General features: G+C 32.1%; 1 long non-coding RNA gene across 1 annotated transcript; it reads right to left on the reverse strand.

Moving 5' to 3' along the window:
* LOC109354198 lies at positions 9,041-9,461 on the reverse strand. The gene is made up of 3 exons (XR_002108526.1): positions 9,396-9,461; positions 9,250-9,306; positions 9,041-9,113 (listed from the first exon to the last, which is right to left on the reverse strand). It is a non-coding gene; the product is annotated as an uncharacterized LOC109354198 (long non-coding RNA).

Genomic DNA, 9,694 nt, shown 5'->3' on the forward strand with positions numbered 1-9,694 from the left:
ATCATCTAAGTTTTCGTTCTCCTCCTGAAACTCAAATTGTCTATCTTCCTCCTAGTTCTAGCTCTCTAACTCAAAGAATTGGACATCTCTACTGTCAATTACTTTGTTGTTTTATGGTAAATATATATTATATGCCTTTTAAATTAACCTATAGCCTACAAACATCACATGTTGTTCTTTCTTGTCAAGCTTGTCTCTCTTAACCTGAGGAATGTAATAGAAACACAAGCAACCAAATGTCTTTAAATTAATCAACTGTGTAGCCATACAATGCTTCAAATGGCATGCTTTTTGATAAAGCTTTTCATGGAAATTTATATACGAGAAAATTTGATGTACTTATCGCCTCTGCCCATAACTTCTTTAAGATCCTATTATTATGAAGTAAGTACCTATCCATATCCATCCTTGTTATGTTTTTTTCTCTCAACAACACCATTTTCTTGAAGAGTATAAGGTGCAATTAGTTGGTGTTCAACGCATATATGCATTTGTGCAAAATTTGTTAAATTTTTCAGAGGTTTATTCAGTCCCATTACCGGACCTGATCACCTGCATTTTGCACCCACTTTGAGTTTCAACCCAAGCTTTGAATTTTATAAAGATGTCAGGAACCGCAGATTTAAATTCCATAAAATAATTTCAACACATTCTTGTCTGATCTTCAACAAATGCAATATAATATTTACTACCATTCAATGATCGTGTACACATAAGTCCTCCAACATTTGTTTGTATTAGTTACAGCTTCTGTGTAGCCTTCTGGATCCTAGTTTGCAGAAAAGGAAGCCTTGTTTGCTTCCCATATCGGCAAGCAATGCATGTAGGATATTTTTTTCTAAGTCAGGAAAATTCGTAGCCTAATCTTCTATGCCAAAGCATTATACTTGGATTAAGGTAGTGTCAGTTTTGAAATCTTGGATTTTTAAAGAACGTTAATCAATTAAGTATCACCATAATGGATTAAACTAGCAGAAATCTAATTAAAACTGAAGGTTATTATAACCAAAACATCTTATGAGTAATTGACACATTTTTCAAGAACAAAGCAGATAATTCTTGAATAAAAAAGAGCTAGCGAATTTGAAACACAACAAGAGAATTCTTCATGGTTTTTTTAGAAGACATATTCAAGCATTTATATCAAATCAAAGTGTTTTAAGAACCTTTGCATCTCATGACCATACATCATCATATCCTAATATTGTGAGATATGAAAAAGGTTTAGATATAATCTGAATAGAGTGTATACAAGCACAAGGAAAGGTGCAAAAGTATTGCGCACAAAAAGAACATTTGATTTGTAATTCATCTCTCAAGGTGTGAGGTATCACCATAGAAGGAGAGAAAAGTTAAGATAAATCCTAAGCTAGAAGTGGTGAGGCTATCCATTAAAAGCAAGGTCCAAGAGGTTCTTAATGGAAGATTGATTGTAAGAACATTTCAATTCTTCATAGTTAAAGCAAATCTTCCAAATCAGAATGGGAGGACTGGATTTAGATTGCAGTGGTTGGCAACCGAACCAGGAAAAAATCAAATGTCTCAAATTCTCTTATCCCTAATATTTTATGTTTAAGATATTATCAATTTCTATGGTCTAACATTGAATTCAAATTAACATTGTTGTATAATTGTCTATACATGATTGATCGCCTAGATTGAATGATTAAAGTGCATGAAAGAATATCAACCATGAGTTAATTGATTAACTATAGAAATCAGTTAATTGATTAAGTAAGTTGGCAATCGATTAAATCAAGGAAAATCTGATAATATCTTTCAAAAATTAAAAGTTCGAATCGTACACCAATATACCTATTCACCCTCCTCTAGGTGTGGTACATCCGTTGTTGTCCAACAAGTGGAATTATAGCTAGTTTGAATTCGTGCTAGCTTAATCGCTTTATTTGTGTGATCCTAGGAATGGCAAACATAGGCTCTACAAATCCCATTGGTGGTGAAGTTTCCTTAATCAATCATCCTTCTATGTTTAATGGAGAGGGTTATGCCTATTGGAAAGTGAGGATGAGGATATGTGAAAATGATCTTGCTCCTGACCTTGACATGGTATTGATGAAGACGCCAAGATCACTAAAAGGAAGCAAAAGGAAAAATACCAAGAAGATGTAGAAGTTCAAGCTTCAAGATATTGTGTAAGTATTTAGGTATTTATATCCTTACTCTATTTATATTTAGTAGTAACGCTCTAAAGTGGAAAAAAATTTTAAAACCAATTGGGAACTCTTATACAAAAGAAATCAATTTTCAAAATGCTAAGTAATGAGTTACTTGACCTGAGTAACAAGTTACCATACCTAAGTAATAGGTTATTGGAATTGTGTGATAGTAAGTAATAGGTTAATGGAAATTAGTAATAGGTTACTTAACTAAGTAATGAGTTGCCTAGCAAAAATGGAATAGATTAACTGATTACTCTAAAGGAGTAATAAATTATTCAGTTGGACAAAATATTTGGGTAATCGGTTACTCATTGTAGTAATCGATTACTGAGAGCTATCACACCAGACTTTCAAATCCAAATTGAACAGGTTTAATCCCAAATAAACTAGTTTTATTCCAATCGATTTCTACCTTTTCATAGTGGTATAATGGCTGGATGGAAGCCTATTTAAGGCCATGAAACATCCAATTTGAAATACCATTCTTTCATACTTTCAAAACAATCTTTACATACAGTTCTTTGCACTTTGTTCATGCAACTTATGTTCTAAACTTTCATAATTTCCTGAAGTTTCATAAAGTGTTTTTCATACCATCATTGATAAATTTTCTATGTTGAATGTCGAGAGCATAACCTGTTGAGAATTAGTTAATTGTGCGATAAAGGAAATAAATAATTTTCGACTCTAAGTGTTGCATAATCAAGAGCGACATAAATGATAGTATGAACTTCATTGGTCATAGAACGAATAATATCTATATGATTGATTTGGATTATGTCACATCTTTGTTTTCAAAATGTTTAATTTCAAAAAAGCATGATATTTGGATTTGGCATAAACGTGTTGCACATCTATATTTGAATCACTTAGACAAGTTAGCTACAAAGGACCTAGTAATTGGCTTACCTAAACTCAGGATTAAAATGGTGGAAATTTGTGATTCTTCTCGAAAGTGCAAACAAATAAAAAATTCCTTCTCCTCTATAAATATGGTTTCTGCAACAAGACCATTAGAATTACTTCATATGGACTTGTTGGACAATCTCAAATAATGAGTTTTGATAGAATTTACTATGCCCTAGTAATTGTACATGAATGCTGAAGATACAAATGGACTTTGTTTCTTAGCACTTAAAAGTGAAACTTTTAAATCTTTTAAAAGGCTTGCCAAATTAGTCCAAAATCAAATGAACCAAAAGATAGTAACAATCACTAGTGGCCATGATGGTGTGTTTGAAAACCACAAATTTAATAGTAACAATTAGTACTGGCCATAGTGGTGAGTTTGAAAACCACAAATTTGATAGTAACAATTAGTACTAACCATGACGGTGAGTTTGAAAACCACAAATTTGATAAATTTTGTGTTGAACATGTTATAGAACATCAATTATGCGCATCTAAAACTCTGTAACAAAATTCAGTTGTTGAAAAAAAGAATAGAGTTTTAGAGGAGTTAGCAAGAACCATGTTAAATGAAAGTAAATTTCCGAAGCATTTTAGGGCAGATGCGGTACATACTGCTTGCTATGTTATGAATAGAATTTATTATGGCCAATTCTTAAGAAAACCCTCCATGAACTTTATAGGATTGAAAACCAAATATTTCTCATTTTCATGCTCTTGGATGCAAATGCTTTATTATGAATAATGGAAAATGTCTTCTAAGAAAATTTGAGTCAAAAGCGGATGTAAGAATATTTCTAGGATATTCTAATCATAGCAAAACATATCGAGTCTATAATAAAAAAACAATGAATATGGAAGAATACATACATGTAGTATTTGATGAATCTTCTCTAAAAGAGGAGAGGAAAGGTATGTGTGATGACCTTGTAGGTACACTTGAGGATGAAAATTGGTCTTCAGCTATACCAGAAGAACTAAACCTATTTGAAAGAAATAAAGTTTGGGATTTAGTTCCTAGACCCAATAATCGTCCTAAAATAGGAAGTAAATGGGTTCTTAGAAATAAGTTGGATGACTCTAACTTGATTATAAGAAACAAAGCTAGATTATTAGCTAAGGGATATAATCAAGAAGGCATTGACTATGACAAGGTTAGAGGCAATAAAATTGTTTTTAGACTTTACATCAATAATGTATTTCAAGTTGTTTCAAATGGAAGTGGAAAGTGTGTTTTTTAAGGCCTTTATTCAAGACGAAGTATATGTGGATCAACCTCCCATTTTTGATAACGAAAAATTTCCAAATGATGTTCTCAAACTAAAAAGGGCTTTATGTGGTTTAAAGCAAGCTCCTAGAGCTTGGTATGATAGGCTAAGCACCTTCCTTTTGGAAAAGGGGTTTTCAAGGGGAAAGGTCGATACAACACTTTTCATTCTAAAAACTGAAAAAAATATTTTATTTGTGCAATTATATGTTGATGATATCATATTTGGAGCCACTAATGATGTCTTATGCAAGAACTTTTCTGAGTTAATGAATGGTGAATTTGAAATGTCCATCATGGGAGAGCTTACGTTCTTTCTTGGGATACATATCAAGCAAGTGGAAAATACAATATTTGTTCATCAAACAAAATATTGCAAAGAGCTTCCAAAGAAATTTGACATGGTAAAGTCAAAAGAAGTAAGTACTCTAATAGTAACTTCATGATATCTTGAAAAAGATGAGAATGGTAAACCAATTAAGGTAACAAAATATTGTGGCATGATTGGCTCATTACTTTACTTAACATCTAGTAAGCCCAATATTATGTTTATTGTTTGCATGTGTGCTAGATTTCAAGCCAATCCTCAAGAATTACATTTATTGACTACCAAAAGAATAATGAAATATCTAAAAGGAACATTAAGCATGAGATTATGGTATCCAAGACAGGCCTCATTAAGTTTAGTAGGCTATTCTGATTCTGACTTTGCTGGATGCAAAATGGATAGGAAAATTACTAGTGGTACATGTCACTTATTAGGAAGTTCACTAGTATCATCGCATAACAAGAAACAAGAATGTGTGGCTCAATCAACCATTGAAGCGGAATATATAGTCGTCAGTGCATGTTGTCCTTAAATCCTTTGGATGAACCAACAAGTACTAGACTTTTATAAGACGTCAATCAATTAACACCTCTTTTAATCGTTTAAAATGACTTCGCGAAATAGTCTAAAATACACATTTCACTTAGAGACTTCAATTTTTCTCTCTAGGAAGCCTCTCAAACCTCAAATCCCTCTTGTTTCCTTTGAAATTGAAAACACTAATACCTCATCTCATTCACACAACACCTCAACTTTTTATTTTCAACCTTTGGCGGATTCCAACAATCATCTCCTAGTGGGTAGTCTAGATTAGGGCAATAATAAGCAGTCCTAGTTAGTTAAGTCTTAGGTTGTGTGTTATTTCAGTCATTCCAGTTTATGTATCTTATGACTCATTGTACTTTGTTTTTTGTTTTTATTTCGCTTCATCATGTTATTTTCTTTCTTTTGTTGACTCCTTTTTATCAATGTATGAAATGCATGGAATGAATGGAATCTTTGTGTTGATCACACTTATGTAATCATGTTTCTAATTGCTCATAAATACATCAATATCCTTGCTGAAAAATTCTTAACATTATATGCAATTCCCAAGGAAAATCAAGAAATAATATATGCATTAACCACAGGTACAATTGATTAAGACTATTAAATCTATATAACCCCATGCATAATTGATTAAGAACATACAAAACTGAATTATTTCTTAAACATGAATCCCACTTACCTTTTGCTAGTATATCTATATAACATTACTTTTTGGTCATGCCAAAATCAGGTTAAAGGTTGTTGTTCATGTTTTGCATTTTTGATGCATTTATCAAGCTTCCGCAATGCAAATAAATCAAATACACAAAGATCTTAAAGCTCAACAAAATCTCAAAACAAGCTAAAAGTTGCTTTACAAGTTGTTGTTATCAAAGAAAGATGCAAGTTGATTGTGAATGCAAATGTGCATTGCACAATTTTGATGAAGACAAAGCATGGAGACGTGGAGAAAGCTAAATTATCAATAACATTGAAGACTCAAGTTCAAGTGTCAATAGGATCACCAAAAGTTTAAGAGTAATTTTCATTTCCTTAGGTCCTAAGATGTTTTGAATGGGTAGAGTCTAGGAAAATGAACCAAATGAAAATCTCACAAATTAGAAGGATGATTATGTTGCAGATGAGCTTAACATTCATACATGACTTCATGATTTTGATGCATTAACATTCATACATGACGTCATGATTTTGATGAATAAAACAAGGTTAAACTTGTGTCATTTCAAAACATGCATCATACATTATTAAATCATGTTACAGGTTCATAGCATATCAGATAAGTGTTTTTCTGAAAATAGTTTGTTGCTTATGTTACTAGTTAATAGGTTAGTTCTTTGCAAAATGAGAAACCTCTTAATCGATTAAGTTAATAGTTAATCGATTAAGTCAATTTCACTTTTGAAATCATGGATTTTTAAAGAACATTGATCAATGAAGTATCATCATAAAACTGATTGAAACTGAAAATTATTATAACCAACAAACCCATGAGTAATTGACATGTTTTTCAAGATCAAAGCAGACAGTTCTGGGAAAAAAAAAACTAGAGACTTTGAAACACAATAAGAGAGTTCACCATGGACTACCACCTCCCAAATTTTTGTGTTAATAGCTTCAATGAATATTCTCATGCTTACTTCCCAGCAGGCGTACCCCTCGCCACTGAAAACCGGAGGGCGGTTGATGGATGCGCCATCACCAAAAAAATGGTTAGTTGAGCCCATCGTGATTTTTTTGCCTATGATCAACGATCAAAGCGGTTAAGCTAGCATTTTCGTACAAGCTCTAATACCACTTGTTGGGTAAATACAAAGTAAAATACACCTAGAGTGGATGAATAGTTGTAGTGGATCACTAATGGTGCTTTTCCGTTTTATTGAGAATATTGAAAAACAATCTAGGATAATCATTTACCACACCAAACAATCGATTACAATTAGCATAAATAATCAATTACTATCAGTAGTAAATGATTATTCGGATTCTTTGAAATCTTGACCAAAACAGTTTCTTGCAAATCAAGTTATCTCAGAAACAATCTTTAATGGTTCAATTTGCTTAATGAAAATATCCCTAATGCTAAAAAAACAATGTGGATATAAACAATCAATAAGAAAATTCAAGAAGCACAACAAAACATGTAAAGACTGAAATTAAAAGAGATAAAGGGATAGAAGAGTGCATGATTGAATTTTATCCTGGTTCGTTTGCGGGTCCACTTGCAAACTACATCGAGGGGCCTGCTCTGATCTTAGGAGATTTTTTTCAATATGGAATAAGGCATATGTTACAAACACATTTCCAATGAACTTCACGAATGCTCCTTTCTTGGACCTAGAGTTAGTCAAGTCGGTATGAGCTCCTACCCGTCTCTTAGGATAGTCAACACCAACTCACGATATGGCCTCAACCGCTTCTTCCTCTCAACCAAAACCTTTGTAAAGGAGAAGACTCACTACCTAACCTCGGGTAGGTTTCCACACTAAGTCTCTACACTTAGATAATTTCAATTTCAATTGGCTAGTAAAGTCTGAGTTGAATGCACCTAATACGTGCTAATTGAACACTGAACTCAGCTACAAACCTAAAGATATAAATCTCACAGAAACCCTAAATTCTAAGTTCAGATTGATGCAAGGTTTTTGTTTATGAAAACAAAATTCACTTAATGAAAATAATGTAAAAGTTATTACTTTTCACTCCTGAAACCTAAAGAAACTTTAACACTTTCTCAACACAATATTTCGCTTAGAGAATTTTATGAATGATATGAAATTTTGTAAACCAAGATTCTAAGCACATGGGAGGAAAAACGGATTTTATAAAAAATTGTTTTTTGTTACGTCTAATCGATTATATCAACCGGTAATCGATTATATCAACCGGTAATCGATTATTGTCGTACTAAAATATGGTTATTTGTTGGAAAGAATTGATTTTCTATTGAGTAATCGATTATTGATACCAAGAGATCCAAGATCTTAGCTACTGGAACTTTTCTAATCGATTATTGTGTTCCTCATGTCTATGTAATGGATTAACACCCATGTAATGCAAGATTTTGAAGTAAGTACCATTTTGATGCAACAAAGTCATGTATGACAAATGTAATGCATGAACATTGTGTATCATGTATGGATAGATAATATGTCTCATTTTAGATAAATCAAATTTTAGACTTTCATCATAAGGTCACCTAGCCTAGACTCAATCTAAGCTAGCATCTTAGGACTTCTATAAAACATAAAAGCTTTTCCTAAGACTATGATGGCCTTGAGTGTTCGCATATTGTTTGTAGAGTTTTCTTTATGTTCAAGATTTCCTTAAGTTCTTGTCTTTATCAAAACGATATGAGTTGATCATACTTGCAGTCTTTGACTCCTATTGCAATGTCTTATGTCATACATACAACAACGTTTCCACCAACGAGCACTGTTATACATCAGCATTATTGTATTAATCATATACAACAACATCGTCGAAAAGGACATTGTTGTATGTGATTAATACAACAATGCTTTCCATAGAGCATGCGTTGTTGATTACCTGCATATACAATTATCAACAAAACACATATATTCTAAAAAACACAAACACACATTAATATAACTCAAGGAATATTTAATGAGCTATACTGTAGAACAAAGTCAAAAATTTCAAGATTGCCACAAATTAAACAGTTATATATGTTGCCAAAATACTATGCTCAGGGCTGAAAATTAACAATGTTCATAGAGTTTGCACAACCATCCAAAAGACAAACAACCAAAAAGAAATTAATATCAATAATTGTTCATTCTTCAAAGTGCCCCTCGGTCAAAGAAATCATCTAAGTGCATAATAAACTTAAGATATTCCACATAGTCCGGATCATCGTCCCCTATAGCCATTAAGATTTGCAGCAAAAACAAAAATAAAAAAATTAGATTGAAGATATAAAGATTAAACATTCAAATCCGGTAAGAAATTAAACATAGAGATTGAATATTTCACGTAGTATGACAAAAGTGACATACAAATTCTTTTTTAGGAATATCACCTACTGACTTCCCTTTCTCAATTGGTTTAATGTCCTACAAAAAAATGTAGCAATTAATATAATCTTCTTTTAATGTGTGCAGAGAACATGAAGAAGAGTAAAACATATGAAAAGGTATTTTACCTAAGAACATGAAGAAGATGAATTAACACATTCACTTTAAGATTCATAATATTTGGTTGTGTCCAGACTATAAATGGAAAACGACATGTTACTATTAATATGGAAAATGGAAAAGCATTCAACAATAATACAAGATGAATAATGGAACAGCAAAAATGAATCACCTCTACAAAAATAGTTTAATCTCTGGTATATTAGAATCATTGATATGATGTTTAGAACAATACAATGTATTTTGTATGGACATAAGATAACCTCTTGCCGCAATTTTTGGGTCAGGTTAATAATTTGTTTTAAAA

This window comes from Lupinus angustifolius, chromosome LG08 (genome assembly GCF_001865875.1).
Source record: "Lupinus angustifolius cultivar Tanjil chromosome LG08, LupAngTanjil_v1.0, whole genome shotgun sequence".
NCBI lineage: Eukaryota > Viridiplantae > Streptophyta > Magnoliopsida > Fabales > Fabaceae > Lupinus > Lupinus angustifolius.